Consider the following 18539-nt stretch of genomic DNA (forward strand, 5'->3'; position numbering starts at 1 on the left):
GGGCTTTGCCTCGGCGAGTCAACCTTTACCAGCATTGCCATGCCGTCGTTTTGTCGCCCATCAGGCAATGGGTGTGCGGAGTGGGTCCCAATTTTAGGAATCACCTTCCTTCAGATTGCTACAACAAATAAACCAGGTGCTATTAATCCCAGTATTTTTTGCTTGTTTGGGTTCATTTTTCCCAAGGAATTATTACTCTGGTTTGTCCGTCATATGTACACAGATCTATCAAATGGTGGCTGCATTAACGACAGTCGCATGATGGTTCGGTCAGTTTCCGTACATAGTCCGGCGAACGCCGCACTCGGAGCTCGGACCGACCTGCGAATTCAGGCTTTGCCACGCCTTTACCGCATCACGCCGACGCCCTGCATCGACATTGACTTCGGCATCAGGCCATATTTCTTTTATTACTCACTTTGCATAAATTATTTATTATGCAACGATTTTTTTTAATTATCATTATTACTATTATCTCCGGTTTGCACTATTTTTTGTGCACAGGAAAATGATCCGCGGACTTCGGCGTCACTCTGCCGGTCTGCATTGATCGTGCTATGTCACCACTTCGGTGTGTCAAGCTCTCCGCTCTGCCACCTCAGGACCGGCTTGAGGGATGGAACCTTGCCCCGCATCAAGCTCGGGCCGCGTCATCAATACCGAACACATTAACCAGCTAAGTCTCTTTCATGCTCAAAGCTTTAATTTCTAACTTGCGTTCGGTTCGACCAAGCATTATACTTTTTTGGAAAAAAGTTGCTTCTAAAAAAATTTCCTTGTCCAAACTTTGTTTGTGACGCATAAATTCAAATATCTCGTTTACTTGGGGGCTTCCTTTATGAAGCTTTTCATGTTGCATATGATTATACTTGTACGGCTTCGTTCCTTGTTCGTGTATTATGCCACAATATGCACCATATTGACTTAAGAGATTTGCAAGCTGGGTTGCCTCGCTCCTGTGTTTACCCCTACGTTCCCGATTGTTCGGCTAGGGAGTAAAGGGAGCACCTCTGCGATTGTCACGATCGTGTCACCCGAGCCGGACCTCAGACTAGGTGAAGCCGAAAGCTAGCGCTCTTATAGTTATTCAATGATGGTCGGCACACAACGGAACTCATGAGTACAAAAAATCTATTGCACAAGTCTCATAATAACAATGAGCACCGAAGAAATGTATCGGTGGGGGTACTATTTTCTTCGAAGATGCTTCTTACTCTTCGCAGTAATATAGCATAAGTTCCCTGAGCGCGCTTTGTCTGTTACAGCCTTATGGCCTGATTGCCTGGTTATTGGAAACACCATCGATATTCTCGACCGATGGAGTACATAACACTTTTCGGTCCTTAACCGAAGAGGGAGAAGCCGACGGTCGGTTAAGATGCGTTTAAAGTTCGGTTGAACATAGATATGATATAAGTACTTCGGTACATGCAATCATTCTTCTACCCAAGTCACTTGGGGGCTCTTAAGTTTATTTGAGCCGTTTTATAATAAGTGTTCTTCTTCTCAGTCGTTGCAAAGTTCTATTATTATTATTTATCACTCCATTTTTTGACGCGAGTGTGCGGTCACTAGCCGGGGAGCCTAATTTCTCTCTCAAAGCTGCTAGAGTTTAGTTTGCTAAACTGGCCTAATGAGAAGTACTCCGCCCTCGGGATAGGAGGTTGAAGCCGTAGGCTGACCCGCTCGAAGTCTTGAGATAGGATGTGTCATGTTAAAGGACGACAGAAGCACTTCTTTTTTCTAAGACCAATTTTCGGATTGGCACCGAACACTTGATCTTGTTCGGACGTCATTTTTTTACCGACGTTTCTTGGTTTTCCAAGCTTTTTGGCACTTTTAAACTATTTGTGCTTTTCCAGCATTAGTCTCGCAGTGCAACGCCGGACACCTTTAGGGATTCGGCAAAAACATTCTCAGATATTGCTATATATGCATCGGTTTCGAATTGTGTCTTCGGTCAATAGTTGGGTTGCCCGGCTCCTGCACTTGCTTCCTATGTTCTGTTTTGTTCGGCTAGGCGTGCAAAGGGAGAACCACTGCGATTGTGCTTCCAGCTCACATGGTTAAGAACCTTAGTGGAGAAAGCCGAAAACTGACTGTCACAATAAGCGTAAACTGGTCAGCGATCCGATGACTATGACGGGCCATTCATAACATTGGCCGAAGTGTTTACGGCTTGACCTCGACTGTCGCCGAACACTACCGGGGGCTATTAACTGGCCTCCCAAACTAAATCCTCGATATTTTGCTCTTACATTCGAGCTGAGGTTTCATGATCATGCTCAGCATGACAACCCAAAGAAAGGAACCGATAGCGGGACTATTTTCTTTGGAATACATTTCTTCTGTTAAACAGTAATATAACATATCTCTCTGCGTACCTTTGTTTATAAAACCGTGTGGCCAGATTGCCTTGTTTGTCGTAAATCTTTGCCCTCATAAAGGTTTTATAAAGTAGGACAAACACTCCTCGGCTACTGGCCAAGGAGGTGGAATCCGATGGTCGGTCAACAAAGTTTTGTACAATGCGGATCCGAGCATTAATGACATAAAGTACTTGGATACATAGAGTCATTACACATAATCTGTGATTTTACTATGGATATTGATCCTTAATTCGGCCACCCGTGCCCGCATTAAGGCTCGGGGGCTACTGGGCTTCGGGCTTATTATTTACAAACATTAAAGGGGCACATCGATCCCCTGATCTGGTGTTGCCACCCGACCAGTGTCTCGGGGGCTACTGCATTGCTTGCCCAATGCAGAAAATTTTATGTGCAATATAGTTTCCGAGGAGATTTTGATCCTCAGGTTGGTTGGCCGCGCCCAACCTGAGTCTTGAGGACTGAGCACGCCGCTTTTGTGTCCCGAAGTATTCTGCCGAGCTAGGACTTGATCCTCAGGCCGATTTTGCAAATCAACCTGAGTCTCAGCGGCTACTGGGATCAGCGGTCTTATGTCATCCTTCATGTGCATCTCGGGTTTTAGAATGATACACACCTTGAGGGCTACTGGCTATATATCTCGGCAGAGAATAAATTGCACCAATAAAAAATATTGACAAAAAATCGGCCCATAGTTGGGGTGGTGCACCACCTCGGAAGCAGTCCGGCATAAAGCTCGGGCGCTAGTGGCTGGCTCCATAGAGGGCATTTCCGGCATTAAGCTCTGCTAAACTCCTTCAACTTTTTTGAACCAAGGTGATATGACACCTCGGATATAGTCCGGCATTGGAGCCTGGACACAGTCTGACAATGGAGCTCGGATATATTTCGGCGTTGGAGCTCGGATATACAGTCCGACGTTGGAGCTCGGATACATAGTCCGGCGTTGGAGCTCGGATACATTCCGGCGCTAGAGCTGGGAAGCGGTCCGGCATTGGTGCTTGGCTGCAAAAGATACCACGAATGCAGTCCGGCGTTGGAGCTCGGACACAAGAGGACCCTGCCTCCCGGAAACAACTTCAAACCCGAGGTGTGGCATAAAAATAAACAAGGCATTGATAAAGGCCGGAAACTTAAAGGGGCTCCTCAGATACCCGACTTGTAAACTCGTCGAATGCATTTCGGCGATCCTCAAGATCGAAGATAAAGAAGATTTGTTGAACCAGTTTTCAAGACCGACGACCGAAGATGAAGAACAGTTCGGAAGAATCGAGGAGCGTCCCTAACTTGAAGACCGGTTCAGGGGGCTACTGACGGTGTCCTGGACTAGGGGGTACTCACCACGTCGTCCCCCGATCTATTAGATTGGGCCGAGGACCCCCGTGGCCGTATACTCATGGGCCAGTTCGGACGGCTGCCGCATACAAGGAAGATTCCACAAGACTTGGCGATCAAGACAAGGACTTCTCCCCACCGGCGTATTCGGCTAGGACCCTTGTTATCCTAGGCCTCCGGTGCATTATATAAACCGAGGCCAGGCTAGTCGATAGATATACAATATATACAACAATCATACCATAGGCTAGCTTCTAGGGTTTAGCCTCCTTGATCTCATGGTAGATCTACTCTTGTACTACCCATATCATCAATATTAATCGAGCAGGACGTAGGGTTTTACCTCCATCGAGAGGGCCCGAACCTGGGTAAAATAGCGTGTTCCCTGCCTCCTGTTACCATCCGGCCTAGACGCACAGTTCGGGACCCCCTACCCGAGATCCGCCAGTTTTGACACCGATAGCGGGTCTCTAGGGATTGGCGGGTCAACCACAGTAGGAGTAGGATATCCAAGGTTTTGTTCCATTGTAGAAGCTCCTGGTTGCATTCCAGTACCCCTGTGTAGTGGCTCAATTTGGACAGGTGGTTGCGCATGTCTCCCAGGAGGTGTTGCAGAAGAAGACAACAGTGCCTCTCCACTTTTTCGTTGCCTTTTCTGTTGTGATGTGGAGGAAGTAGAATGCTCTCCAATTCCAGCAGGCATTTGTTGAAGTCCTGATGGGGGCGGCTGGGCGCCCCCCTCGGTGGTACTGATGGCCACCTCTTTTGTGCTGGGGGACCCCTGGCTAGTTGTGCTTCCCCTGTTGGTAGTTGTAGAGGCCACCAACCTGGTTGTGCATGCCCTCTGATTGTTTGTGCAGCCCCTCTCGGCTGTGCTGCAAACATTCCTGGTGGTGTAGGCACCACTGGCAGGGTTATCGCTGTTGTGCTTTGGGGTGCAGATCCCATATTGGGGTGTGCAAGCACTCTAGAAGGATCAGCCATTTGGGCTGCTTTTCTTTGTTGTGGTACAGAAGTAGTGGGACGCTGCATAGAGTTAGCCGGTGGTTGTGCAGCTGCAGCAGGAGGTGGTGGAGGGGCACTATTCGCCGGAGGAGGGTTGCCTTGTGGTGCAGAACCACTACTCGGGGGTGGACCACCGGGTGGGGGCACTAGGACCTGTTGTTGGCTTCTTTTTTTCGACAAGTTCAAGTGTTTTATTTCTGTGCGAGCTGCCCGCATATGCCTCCTCACGATGTCTGAAGCAGCATCTGACACACTAGCAACACGAGCAAGGCTTGCAAAATCCAAGGACAAATTTGCATGTCTAAGTTCTTTCTTGGACTGTGCTGGCAACTCATCGGGCTGACCGTCATTTGTAGGTGGTCCACTCGGTATTGCTTTAGGTGTCCATCTCCTCAGAATGTACTGTGCAGGGATTTCATCTATACAAAGGTAGGTGAAAACCTTCAAGATGTGGCAGCAGAGCATGCCGTCCCTGTACATTTTGCAGCATTGGCACGTGTAGTCTCCAGCAGCAGGGTCTGATGTCACAAAATAACTCCTAGAACCATACTTAGCAACCCACTTCTGTGTATTGTCGGGGTTGGTATTGTTGGGGTAAATCTCATACAAGTGACCCCCATGTGGCCGTACATTATATCTCCCAGTCAACTTGAATTCGTTACGGAACTTCTCATACAGGTCCCTAGTATATGCACCATACGCTTGCTTCTCAATGGGAAAAGACGACCACATTTCAATCTCCAAATGTTCAGTCCGGTAGTCTTTTCCATCCTCCCGGACAAGTATGTGAGTCTGGATTTTTGAATATTGCTTGACGAAGTTGAGGATGGAATTGTGTGGGTTCACATATCGCTTAAGGACAGCGTTGAAACCCTCACTGCGTTGGGTTGACTGCAGGAATGGGAAGAATTGGTGTTTGAAGTAGCAAGGAACCCATGTTTCCCGGTATTTATATAGGGTCTCAAAGTGTGTGTTAGTCATAACCTCATACTTCAACATCAGAGCAGCCCATGCGGCCTCGAACTCCTCCGGCGTCAAGCTGAAGTCAATACACTTGTTGAAATCTTTCGACAATCCAGGGTTTCGACCCAACAAGGCACCAAGCTATTCTTGAGCCTTTTTCATTATATGCTAATGGCAACAACGACGGACACTTGTTGAGAACATCCTTTTAATTGACTGTGCCATCGCGATGTCTTGGTCAGTTATGATGTTAGTAGGTGCTAGACCATACATTGCTTCAAGAAAGGTCCCAAACAACCAATCAAAGCTTGTTGCCAATTCATGCCTCACAAACCCGCATCCCAACATGAATGATTATCCATGCCGATTAATTCCAATGAATGGTGCAAAGGGCATGTTATACATGTTAGTCATGTACGTGGTGTCAAATGAGATACAGTCGTGGTACGCCTCTGCATAAGCCTTCCTTGCTGCACCGTCAACCCGGAAAATATTCTCCACACTGTCCTCCTCATCATACTTTATCTTGTAAAAGAAATCTGGATCATCTTTTTGCTGGTCTTTAAAGTAGGCAACAGTCTCAATCATATCACCTTCTTTCGTGGCATGCTTGTTCAATTCTGACTTGAAGTTTGAAATATGTTTAGTACCATAAGGAACAATCAGCTCTGTCCCATAGTAATCTGACATGATGTGCATCATACGACCTGCAAGCAAAAACGTAGTGGCTAGTTAGTTTAGTGCATTTGTATGTAGAGGTAGTTGGATAGTGATACGTCTCCAACGTATCTATAATTTTTTATTGTTCCATGCTATATTATATTCTATTTTGGACATTATTGGGCTTTATTATACACTTTTATATTATTTTTGGGACTAACCTACTAACCGGAGGCCCAGCCCAGAATTGTTGTTTTTTGCCTATTTCAGAGTTTTGCAGAAAAAGAATATCAAACGGAGTCCAAATGGAACGAAACCTTCGGGAACGTGATTTTCGGAACGAACGTGATCCAGAGGACTTGGACCCTACGTCAAGACATCAACTAGGAGGGCACGAGGTAGGGGGTGCGCCTACCCCCCCCCCCAGGCGCGCCCTCCACCCTCGTGGGCCCCACGTTGCTCCACCGACATACTTCTTCCTCCTATATATACCTACGTACCCCCAAACTACCATATACGGAGCCAAAAACCTAATTCCACCGCCACAACCTTCTGTACCCGTGAGATCCCATCTTGGGGCCTGTTCCGGAGCTCCACTGGAGGGGGCATCGATCACGGAGGGCTTCTACATCAACACCATAGCCTCTCCGATGATGTGTGTGTGTAGTTTACCTCAGACCTTCGGGTCCATAGTTATTAGCTAGATGGCTTCTTCTCTCTTTTTGGATCTCAATACAATGTTCTCCCCCTCTCTCATGGAGATCTATTCGATGTAATCTTCTTTTGCGGTGTGTTTGTTGAGACCGATGAATTGTGGGTTTATGATCAAGTTTATCTATGAACAATATTTGAATCTCCTCTGAATTCTTTTATGTATGATTGGTTATCTTTGCAAGTCCCTTCGAATTATCAGTTTGGTTTGGCCTACTAGATTGATCTTTCTTGCAATGGGAGAAGTGCTTAGCTTTGGGTTCAATCTTGCGGTGTCCTTTCCCAGTGACAGTAGGGGCAGCAAGGCACGTATTGTATTGTTGCCATCGAGGATAACAAGATGGGGTTTATATCATATTGCACGAGTTTATCCCTCTGCATCATGTCATCTTACTTAAGCCGTTACTCTGTTCTTATGAACTTAATACTCTAGATGCATGCTGGATAGCGGTCGATGTTTGGAGTAATAGTAGTAGATGCAGGCAGGAGTCGGTCTACTTGTCTTGGACGTGATGCCTATATACATGATCATACCTAGATATTCTCATAACTATGCTCAATTCTATCAATTGCTCAACAGTAATTTGTTCACCCACCATAGTACTTATGCTCTCGAGAGAAGCCACTAGTGAAACCTATGGCCCCCGGGTCTATTTTCCATCATATTAATCTTCCAACACTTAGTTATTTTTATTGCCTTCTATTTTACTTTGCGTATTTATCATAAAAATACCAAAAATATTATCTCATCATATCTATCAGATCTCACTCTCGTAAGTGACCGTGTAGGGATTGACAACCCCTTATCGCGTTGGTTGCGAGGATTTATTTGTTTGTGTAGGTGCGAGGGACTCGTGCGTGGCCTCCTACTAGATTGATACCTTGGTTCTCAAAAACTGAGGGAAATACTTACGCTGCTTTACTACATCACCCTTTCCTCTTCAAGGGAAAACCAACGCAGTGCTCAAGAGGTAGCAGATAGCACCACAAGATCTTCAACAAACTAATACATCGTTTGCAAGCAACTAAAGGCATACAAGTTTAAATGGAGTCTCGAAGTGAAGTATAGACTTTTTTCCACCTAAGGTATGAATAACTAACACACTGAAACCAAGGGACCTGGAAGTGTACTACAGGCAACACTTGGTCAGGGTCTGAGCAACTTACATAGCAGTACAAGGCAAGTCTAGGAGGAAACCAAAATCCAGCTTTTTTAATAATAAACCAGGCAAGTAGTTGGGTAGGGTATGAGCAACTCACGCAACAAGACAGGTGAAGTGCACGAAAAAAACAAACAAATTTCCATCATTTTTCAGGCTTTAAATAATAATGCATACAAGTAGGGTGCAAGCAACTCACACAGAAACCAAGGGAATTGTAGGAAGAAAACAGATTTCCACCATTTTAAGGGTTTCAAAAACAATACAGGAAAGCAGGTTTGTTGGGTTTGAGCAACTTACAGAGCATACAAAGGCAAATCATGGAACAAACCTAATTTTTCCCATCTTTTTTGGTGTTAATAATAACACAAGGTGGGGTGTGAGCATCTCAAACCAAGGTCAGTCTTTGGAACAAAGTTAATTTTCCACAATCAAGAGAAAACAAAAAGTACTTGCATAAGGTATGACCAACTAACACATGAAGCCAAAGGATAGCTCATGATTTTTTCTAGTCATAGTTTAGGAGAGGAACCAAACCTGTTGTCAAGTTGCAATTATGCAGATGTGTGAGGAAAGCCCTTTCTTCTGGTGGTATCCCTTGGTGTCATCTCAGGTACTTAGTCAAAGATGGTTTGTCAACCAACGGGTGGTTGTGCTCAGCAACAAAGTAAATGACCTCCCAATGGCTATCTAATAACTTCACCACCATCTTGGCTCTACAACCTGTTTGCACTATTGTATCCCGCTTCCGCTTCTTGGTTTTCTTTTTTAGTTTGCTTTCATCATCAAGAAAGACAATTTCATCCTCTTCATCAATATCTTCACCTTGTTCTGCAATCTTGTCTAGGGCAGGAATTGTTTCTGCTCCTCCATCATCAACTTTAGGTTTGTGAAACTTATTGCACACAAATTGCTGCTTTATCAGCTCAGTAGTTTTAACAGACTTCCTTGAAGTGTTCTTCTTGACAGAAAACCCAAGTTGCAAAGCATATGCGTTGTAGTGTTTTTTGGCACCCTCCACAATGTCAAACCTCATTCCAACATATGGCTCCTTAGGCTGTGACCAAGCTTCATCATCGTTTTCACATTCCAAGCCTGCCAAACCATTTCCAATAGTGCCTCCAGTTTCATCTGCAGTCGCTGTGACATCAAGGGTGTGTGCATCTTTATCCGTTGCTTCTTCTCCAGGGACAGTTGCACCTCTTGCTGTCCCCCAGCGTTAGTGGAGTGCTCAGCTCTGTCCACTATGCCCGTCACAGGTGTTGCAACATTTTGTGTAAGCATAGGATTAGGATACTGAGCACCACCACGGGGGTTGCTGTGCTGTGTGCAGAATACATATTCTCCAAGATTACTGCTGTCAGGATTTGGCATTTGAGGGTCAATTTCTGCTGGCAACTCATTTAGGTCAATCATCTCCACCCTGCACACACCAAGTTGACGAAGCAAGTCAGGTGAATCAAGTCAGCATCCAAAACACAGAGTGTAGGCAAGAAAATTAATAAGAGACAACATTCAGCTTGATGTGATTTTGTTTTTTTACCAGAGCGTTGCTAGAAAATACAGTAAGCATACATGCATGAAAAACCAAACACAAGTTGCTTCTTTCTCTACACATGTTTTCATTTATCTTGGCATAATATATCAACAGTAGTTTCTTACAACATATGTATCTTTTTCCGTCATGTAATTTCTTTTGTTTTCTAATGTTCACAGGAGAGCAACAGTTCACCATGTGAATCAAGGTTTTGGTGAAGCAAGGCGCATGGAGAAGATTATTTCTTCATCAAAGTGCATCTTTTTAGCTTTTGCGAAACTTGTGTCAACAAGACTGATATAGAGAGTAGATTGTTATATGTTCAATTTTTTAGGAGTAGCCAAGGGTGATGCACTCTTTGTGTTCAAATAAGTTTTGAGTTGCTTTGTTTTGGGAGGAACAGAACATTTATCTTTTATGCACAAGATCGTTTTCATTTGCTATTTTTCCTATTGTCTTTCTGTTTCTATATGATCCTTCTTTGGAGAATCATTATTAGGCAGTTAGTATGGTCATTCCAAACTAACATACTTTTTCAGAATGCAACTGGAGCATCCTACTATTCATAACATGTCCATGTTTTAAAGAAGGAAACAGTGTTCAACCGTTTTACCTTGAAGGTAATATTCACTACTGGGCACTTTTATTTCATTCATTTTTTTCTTGTTGTAGTAATATGCGGTATCTCGTATAAGTTGCTTAGGATATTCAGTAGATGCTGAAAACAGTATTGCTTTAAGTATAGTAGTTGACAACAATCATGTTAGTTCTTTTTTTTAATTATCATGTTAGTTGCTTCAGATAACCAACAGTAGTTGCTTGAAATAAGAATCCCAATAAGAAGGGTTTTAGTATCTCCCCCCAGCAACTTTTTAGCCGATGACATTATCAGCAGTTTATCTCCTTGAAACCAACAGAGTACTTTTTTGCCTTAAAAACCATAGGATTTGCTTAAAAGGAACATAGATTTTGCCTAGAATAAGTAAGATAGTTGCTCAGGACCAGGGGGTTTCACTAATGTTGGAGACCACATAAAAGGCTTCATGAAACAAAGCTATCCTAACTCTGTTTTGTCAATCACAGTTTTTTCATTGCTTGAAATAATATCACAATTCGCTCTCAAAATCAACAGAATTTTTCTTAAAGATGTGTTTATAAATTCTAGAAATTGTTGGGATAAAAATAACCATAGTAGATCAACTGTAGTTACAGATTATACTCTTGAGACCAGCAGAGTTCGTTTTTGCCTTAAAAACCATAGGATTTGCTTAAAAGGAACATAGCTTTTGCCTAAAGTAAGCCAGGTAGTTGCTCAGGACCGGGGGGTTTCACTAATGTTGGAGACCACATAAAAGGTTTCATGAAACAAAGCTATCCTGACTCTGTTTTGTCAATCACAGGTTTTCGTTACTTGAAATAACATCACAATTTGCTCTCAAAATCAACAGAATTTGCTTAAACATCTGTTTATAAATTCTAGGAATTCTTGGGATAAACATAAGTGCAAAAATAAGCACAGTAGATCAACAATACCTACAGTTTATCTTCTTGAAACCAACATAGTTCTTTTTTGCCTTAAAAACCATAGCATTTGCTTACAAGGAACGTAGCTTTTGTCTAAAGTAAGTAATGTAGTTGCTCAGTACAAGAGGTTTCACTAATGCTGCAGACAAAGCTATCCTAGCCCTGTTTCTCAATCACAGTTTTTCATTGTTTGAAATAACATCACAATTTGCTCTCAAAATCAACAGAATTTGCTCATAGAAGATTTGGATCAACAATACGTACAGTTTATCTTCTTGAAACCAACAGAGTTCTTTTTGGCCTTAAAAACCATTAGCATTTGCTTACAAGGAACATAGCTTTTGCCTAAAGTAAGTAATGTAGTTGCTCAGAACAAGGGGTTTCACTAATGTTGCAGACAAAGCTATCATAGCCCTGTTTCTCAATCACAGTTTTTCATTGCTTGAAATAACATCACAATTTGCTCTCAAAATCAACAGAATTTGCTCACACAAGATCCTAAATCCTAGTAATTTTTGGGATAAAAATAACCACACAAAGATCTATTTTTTTGACTAGCTCTCATAAAAAAGAGTTGTAGCACAATTTAGATGAGTATATACAGTCTTTTTGTACAAACCTGAACAAAATAATCCAAAAATTGCAGGAAGAATCAACAGGAACAAGAGTAGGTACTTTGGCAAATCCCAGGCAAATTATATGGAAGAGTTGGACAAACCTGATCTCCCTGTGCGTCCTTGCTTTGTATTTTCTTTCAGTTTTTGTCAATTTCCTTTGACTGACATCCCTCCTATGTCGCCATTGCAGGGTGAGCCGAGGTCTGTAGATCTGGGAACGAGGCTTGGGAGAGAAGAAGATGGGGATTTGGGGCTGGTTTGCTTAGGAGAAGGGAACGGCTGGGAGTCACGTGACGGGGGGACCAGGGGGAGTTGGGTTGCGGGAGGGTGGGCATGCATTTCGCGTGATACAGTGCGGACAGGTGGATTTCCTTTTTCGTCAGGGGGACCAAAACCTTCCTTTTATGGCCGGCTGCCAGGGAATACTAGGGAGCACCCGGCTACTCCCTAGCCGCGTCCATATATATTATATACCGTGACCGCTATTACGCCAGGTTCTTCGCGCCGGAAGCGAAGACCATCGCTCAGTGTTGCATGCTTGCGGTAGCATGCAGGTCTCTGAATTTGGCATATTAATCATGGAAGTATGATCCTATTATATATATCTTCCCACCATTGTTTCCTCAAATACATAGTTCTTTTTTTTCCTTTATTACCAGTATTTTGGCAGGGAGCTACAAAATCATATCAAAAGACACTGGCAGATGCTGGCCACTAGATGAAATATCTGGCGCTTAAGCAATAAGCCGACTCAAAATAGAACTTCACTTCGAAAGCAAAAAAGATGAAAAATCATATAAAACTACAATAACGAATGATGATTCTCGTCTCTTAGTATATGTTTGGTGACTCTGTACGATTCCAGGCCACGTTGCTGAAGCGGTTTTCATCCTTCAAATAGCTGTGCTAACATCTGCTCCAATTCGTCGGGACTACTGTCTCCGTGACAGGCGTATTCCTCTAGCTCCGGATGCTCCTTCAAGTAGACGCGGTAGCCTGAAACAACTCTCTCAGCAATAGTTTTCCGCAACGCGTCTCTGAGTTGAGGATCTGGAACCTTCCAGAACTTCTGAGCCCGGTACGTTTTATAAAACGCTGACTTGAATTCACCCAGTGGAGTGCGTGCAGAGGTGTTGTTCCTCATCCAGCGTTGGAGCAGCCCAGGTAATTTCGATCTCGGTATGTAGGACAGCACATGACCCCAGGAAGCATCCATATAGTTATCCATGTGCTTCTCACATTCAGGTGTAAGTTTAAGCTCACGGTGGTGCCCAAACTGCAGCTCAAGATTTAACAATGGCAATGGCTCCAACATCTGTGCTATGAAATAGGAATTGTTGAGCAAGAACATGTACCTGAGGCTTGGATCTGAGCACAGCTCCGATTTATTCAGAAGCAGATCCTTCAGATAATCGGTCGTGTCATGTATCAGGTCACGCAGCTTTTCGGTGTTGTGGCTCGGTGCGCAGTTCTCTGTCGAAGCCTTGGCTTTCCTCAACAATAATATGTAACTCACCAAAAATCGAATGTTCATTTGAACCTCGCCTCCTCCTCGCCGAATGTGGACAGCCCATTCTTCATCGTCCTTCATGAGTGTTTGATGCATCTGCATTATCGTGCCGAATATGGACTCGATTAACCTGTTTCCTTCCCTGTCAAATGAGTTGGCAATCTCACTGAATATGCTTTTAGCTTCCGAAGAGATCGCATGCACCGTAAGCACGTCACGTGACGCATTGGAGATGCAGATGTACATATCTAGCACGGCCAGTGGATTCCCCGGCTTGTAAACTTGGACGATGGCATCAACAAAGGCGAGCATTGCTGAGATGCTCGCATTGCCAAACCGTGCGACCGAGCACGTCTCGTGGGCAATGGCGAGCAGCTCTTTGATACTCGCTACAATTACCATGACAGCTCGAATCCAGCTCTTGACGAAGTTGCGGCCCTTGTGGGGGCATAAGACTGACCTGTGATTGCAGATTTCGAGAACCCAGTCCACGTCAAGCTGGAAGAACCAACTCTTCAGAAGCCTGTCCAGAGCATGGTCGGGACCGCTGCCGTATCCAGATGTTGGGGCGCGAGATGCCATGTCGAATGCAGTCACCGTGCGCTGGGCGTAACCGTCGCTGACCATTTGGCGAGCGACCATCGTGAGCTCCTGGGCGCCGTCTGACGCGGAGTAGCAGCCGGAGTGGTTGGACATGTGATTGGAACCTGAGTTACTGGATCCGCTATGACCGGACTGGGAGTGGGAGTGGGAGAAGACAGCCAGCCATGTGTGGCATTCGGGCACGTCGATGCTCCGGATCCACTCGCGGTAGGAAGGGCGCGGCGGGTCGGGAGCAGTGAAGTCAGTGGTGCTCTCCTCCGGCAAGGATGCAAGCAGCCCCGCCGTGCTCTCCTCCGGCACGGCTGCAAGCTGCCCCGCCGTGCTGCTACCTTGAAATAGCTCTCTGAGACCACTGATCACGCTTGACCAAGGTTTTGGTTACCAGTCGAAATTTCAAGATTTCCCATGGTTACCACGTATTTCCGTGTCCCTGGGTAAATCGTCATACCGAGCAAAAAATACCTTTTTTTGAAATTTTTGAATTTAAACACTCGATTTACAGTAAGGTATGTAGGGTCTAATTAATGCAATGAAAGTTGGTTATGGCATGTTGGTAGCAACCTAGTTCCTGTTTTGAGAGGTCTCTGGTTTGAATATTCGTTCATTTTTTTATTTGAATTCAAAATTCAACTATAAAATTCGCTCGAAATATTCTCGGTATTTGTCGGTATTTCTCGGTAACCGTGGTAACCACATTTATCAGTCCCCCTCGGTAAAATTACCTCATTCGGTAACCAAAACCTTGCGCTTGACAGGTGGATCGCCATTCTCCTACTTTTGTCGAGGTCCAAGAGAATGGCAGCGGAGAAAACTATGAGAAGTGACGATAATTTCTCTAGCTGATTTTTGATGATGTGACGATAATTTCAATGAGCTTCCATCATAATTTTCTCCGCTGCCAGCCGCCGATGAAACAGTGGTCCACGCGTGAACGGATCGAGCTCCGCTGAAAGGTCGAGCTAAGAGCATCTCCAACAGACGCCTTACTCGTGCTAAAAAAAATTTAGAGCGTCAAAATAGCGTTTTAGCGCATCGGATGACCAAGCATCTCCAAGAGACGCTCAAAAATATACCGCCCAACTACATCTCCAACAGATGCCTAAAATTACCACATGCGCTCATACCCAACTCGCCGTCCATGGCATGCTCGCCGCCATGGTCATGGCCACGCGCCGCCACCCGTGGCCTGCTCGCCGTCGTAGCCGTGGCCGCACCTGCGCCCCGCCGCCTGTGGCCATGGCCGTGGCCGCGCTCCTCACTTGCTCGCCCCGCCGTAGCCACACCCAAACCCGCCCCGCCATGGCCACGCCCGTGCCCGCCCCGCCGTGGCCGCGCCCGAGCCGCCAACGCCAGCGCCCGCCCCGCCGTGACCGCGCTCCTCACCTGCTCGTGCCGTTGTGGCCTGCTTCTCCTCTGGTCGCCCCGCCGTGGCGCCGCCCCCTCGCTACTCCCCTGCCCGCCGCCGCTCGTGCCCGTGCCCGCCCCGCCGTGGCCGCGCCCGAGACGGTAACGCCAGCGCCCGCCCCGCTGTGGCCGCGCTCCTCACCTGCTCGCCCCGCCGTGGCCACGCCCGAGCCCGCCCCGCCGTGTCCACGCCAGCGCCCGCCCGGCCATGGCCGCGCCCGCGCTCGCCCCGCCCTGGCCGCGCCAGCGCCCGCCCCGCCGTGGCCGCACTCTCCCCTGCTCGCGTCGTTGTGGCCTGCTTCTCCCCTGGTCGCCCCGTCGTGGCGCCGCCCCCGCGCTACTCCCCTGCCCGCCGCCGCTCGTGGCCGTGGCCCCGCCGCCCCGCCGTGGTGCCGCCCGCGCTCCTCCCCTGCCCGCCGCCGCCCGTGGCCGTGGCCGCGCCGCCCCGCCGTGGCGGCGCTTCTCCCCGCCCACGCCGCCGTCGTGGCCGTGGCCGCGCCCCGCGCCCCGCCGCCCGTGACACTTTTCAGCGCGCGTGGGAAGTTCAGCGCGCCGGAGCGCACGCCCCAAATATACAGCTTCCAGTCCAGTTTCTTCTGGCACGCTGAACACTTTTTACAGCATGCTCTATTATGCAGCGTTTCTTGGAGTGTTATTTTTAACTCCGCGCGCGCTAAACTTGCGATTTTTTGGGCGCGACGCTAATATAGGGCGTCTGTTGGAGATGCTCTAACTCGCGGGCATCGCTTCTGGGCCAATCACATGCTCTATTTCTGTTTTCTTTCCTGTTTTATGTTTTAGTTTTCAGCTTTATTTTTTTACTCTTTTTATATTTTAAAATAGTGAAATATATATATTATAAATAACACTCGACAAAAAACATTTAAAAATGTTGAACGACTATTTGAAAATGTTTAATAATTATTAATAAAATGTTGATAAAGTATTTGAAAAATGTTGAACAAGCCTTCCGACAATGTTGAACGTGTACAAAAATGTAAATCAAGCATTTCGAAAAAATAATGAACAAGTATTTGAAAAATGTTAGTCAAGCATTTGGAAAATGTTAAATGTGTATAGAATTTTTTACCATGTATATCAAATAAATAATGAATTTTTTATCATGTATATCAAATGTTAATCAAGCATTTGAGAAAAATATTGAACACGTGTTTGAAAAATGTTTATAAGGCATTTGAAAAATGTTAAATGTGTAAAGAAAAAATGTTAACCATATGTTGAAAACATGTTAATCTTTTTATCTGAAAAATATTAATCAATCATTTAAAACTTGTTAGAAAATGTATACATGAATATTGATCATGTATAAAAAATGTATAGAATAAATATTGATCATGTATTAAAAAATGTAATCCTGTACATGAAAAATGTTAAAACTGTGTATAGAAACAATATTGACCATGTATTACAAAAAAAGTATGATTTGTTCGGAAAAGTGTTAGACATGTATTAAAAAAACGTTGTTTTTTTTTTGAGAATTTTTCATTCATATCATGAATCAGTACAAAGAAGTTGACCCTTATAAGCACACTGAAACGTAAACACAAAGGACCATGAACATCTAGAGTATCCTAAGACAACCATAACACAAGAAGATCTCCGGAGCCCTGTGTCATTATCCCAGAGTCTTGAGAGAAGACCCCTGCAACAGAAGGATCTGCAACCAGTCGCAAGCAGGTCATCATCTTCGACCACAGTACAATTGTCGCCATGCTGCTTCCTCCTTTCTTGACACCAGCGCTGAGAGGGCATGGACATCAATCCAACACACCTGCAAGAGCCGTCGCCATCTTTGGCTTTGAGTATCGCGAAAAGTGTCCCTTCCGGAAGGAAGAGAACTCGAGTCATCCAACCGGTCCAGCACCGCGGCCGGGCCATCCGCCCGGACAAAGCAGGATCTGTCACCAGCATCGCGCAGAGGAAGGAGAAGAACAGCAACAGCAAATCATACCAACAAGGAAGAAGAAGGGTCTTCGTCTCCCTGCATCCATCGCCCATGTGAGGACCCAAACGACCAGTGTCGATGGATCTCCAGCCACCATAGCCCGTGACCTCGACGAGATCCGGGATCCCCAACCCCGCTGGCTCCTAGACGAAGGCAAAAGCCTCGCCTGACCGTAAACGGAGCCCGGAGAAACTTATTCCGACGAGACACCACCGCAACGGCCTCGGCAGCGTCTCCTTCAACCCTAACCCTACCACATACCCACCTAGCCAACATACCTGAGGATCCCCCTCTCTCCCGTCGCCGGAGCGGCCGACGGAGAGAGAGGGAACCGGCGGCGTCACCGGCGGCGCGCAAGGGAACCCTCGTCGCCTCCCTTGATTGCCTATGCGATCCTACTTTTCCGGAAGTAGTTTTATTAAAAAAATGTTGTTGACATATACAATTAATGTAGAACAATAAAAAAGGAACAAAGAAAACCGAAAATAGAAAAAAAAAACTAAACAAAAGAAAAAGGAAATAAAAACTAAAAAACTAAATGCAAAAATGAATGAAAAATGAAAAAAAGAAACAAATAAAACATAAAAAGGAAAAGAATCCCAAAGAAAATCGCTCAAGTAGCCTCAAGTAGGATGCGCCCCTAGTTCTTGCCACGAAAGGAACTTGGGCGCCTGTATAGGGAAAAAAAGCTTCAACCAACTTGTTACTTGTCTCGCTTAATGCGATAAATAGTCGCCGCGCGTTTACCTTGCCTTCAGCGCTAAAACTATCGCTTAGGTGAGCGCAGGCCGCGGTCCAGTTTCCTCGCTCGTGTGCTCGTTCCATCAATAGTTCTACGCCGCTTTAGTTTCATTCGCTTTTTCTACTACTATTGCTCAATTGTTTCAGAAAAGAAACCTGATCAACTTTTTTCTGTTAATTTTCAAAATTTTGGTAAAACTAAAAAATATTCAATGATTTTTAATTTTTTCTGTATTTACAAAAATATTCACCATTTTTACATAATTTAACGAACTTCGAATTATTCATGACTTGATTTTTTGGCAAATCCAAAATTTCTCTTAAATTAAAATAATGCTGATGACATTGAAAATAGTTTTCTTGAATTTGAAATAAAACAGTTCATGAAATACAGAAATTTTTGCAAAATTTAAATT

This window comes from Triticum urartu, chromosome 2A, assembly GCF_056163025.1.
Source record: "Triticum urartu cultivar PI428250 chromosome 2A, HENAU_Tu73, whole genome shotgun sequence".
Classification (NCBI taxonomy): domain Eukaryota; kingdom Viridiplantae; phylum Streptophyta; class Magnoliopsida; order Poales; family Poaceae; genus Triticum; species Triticum urartu.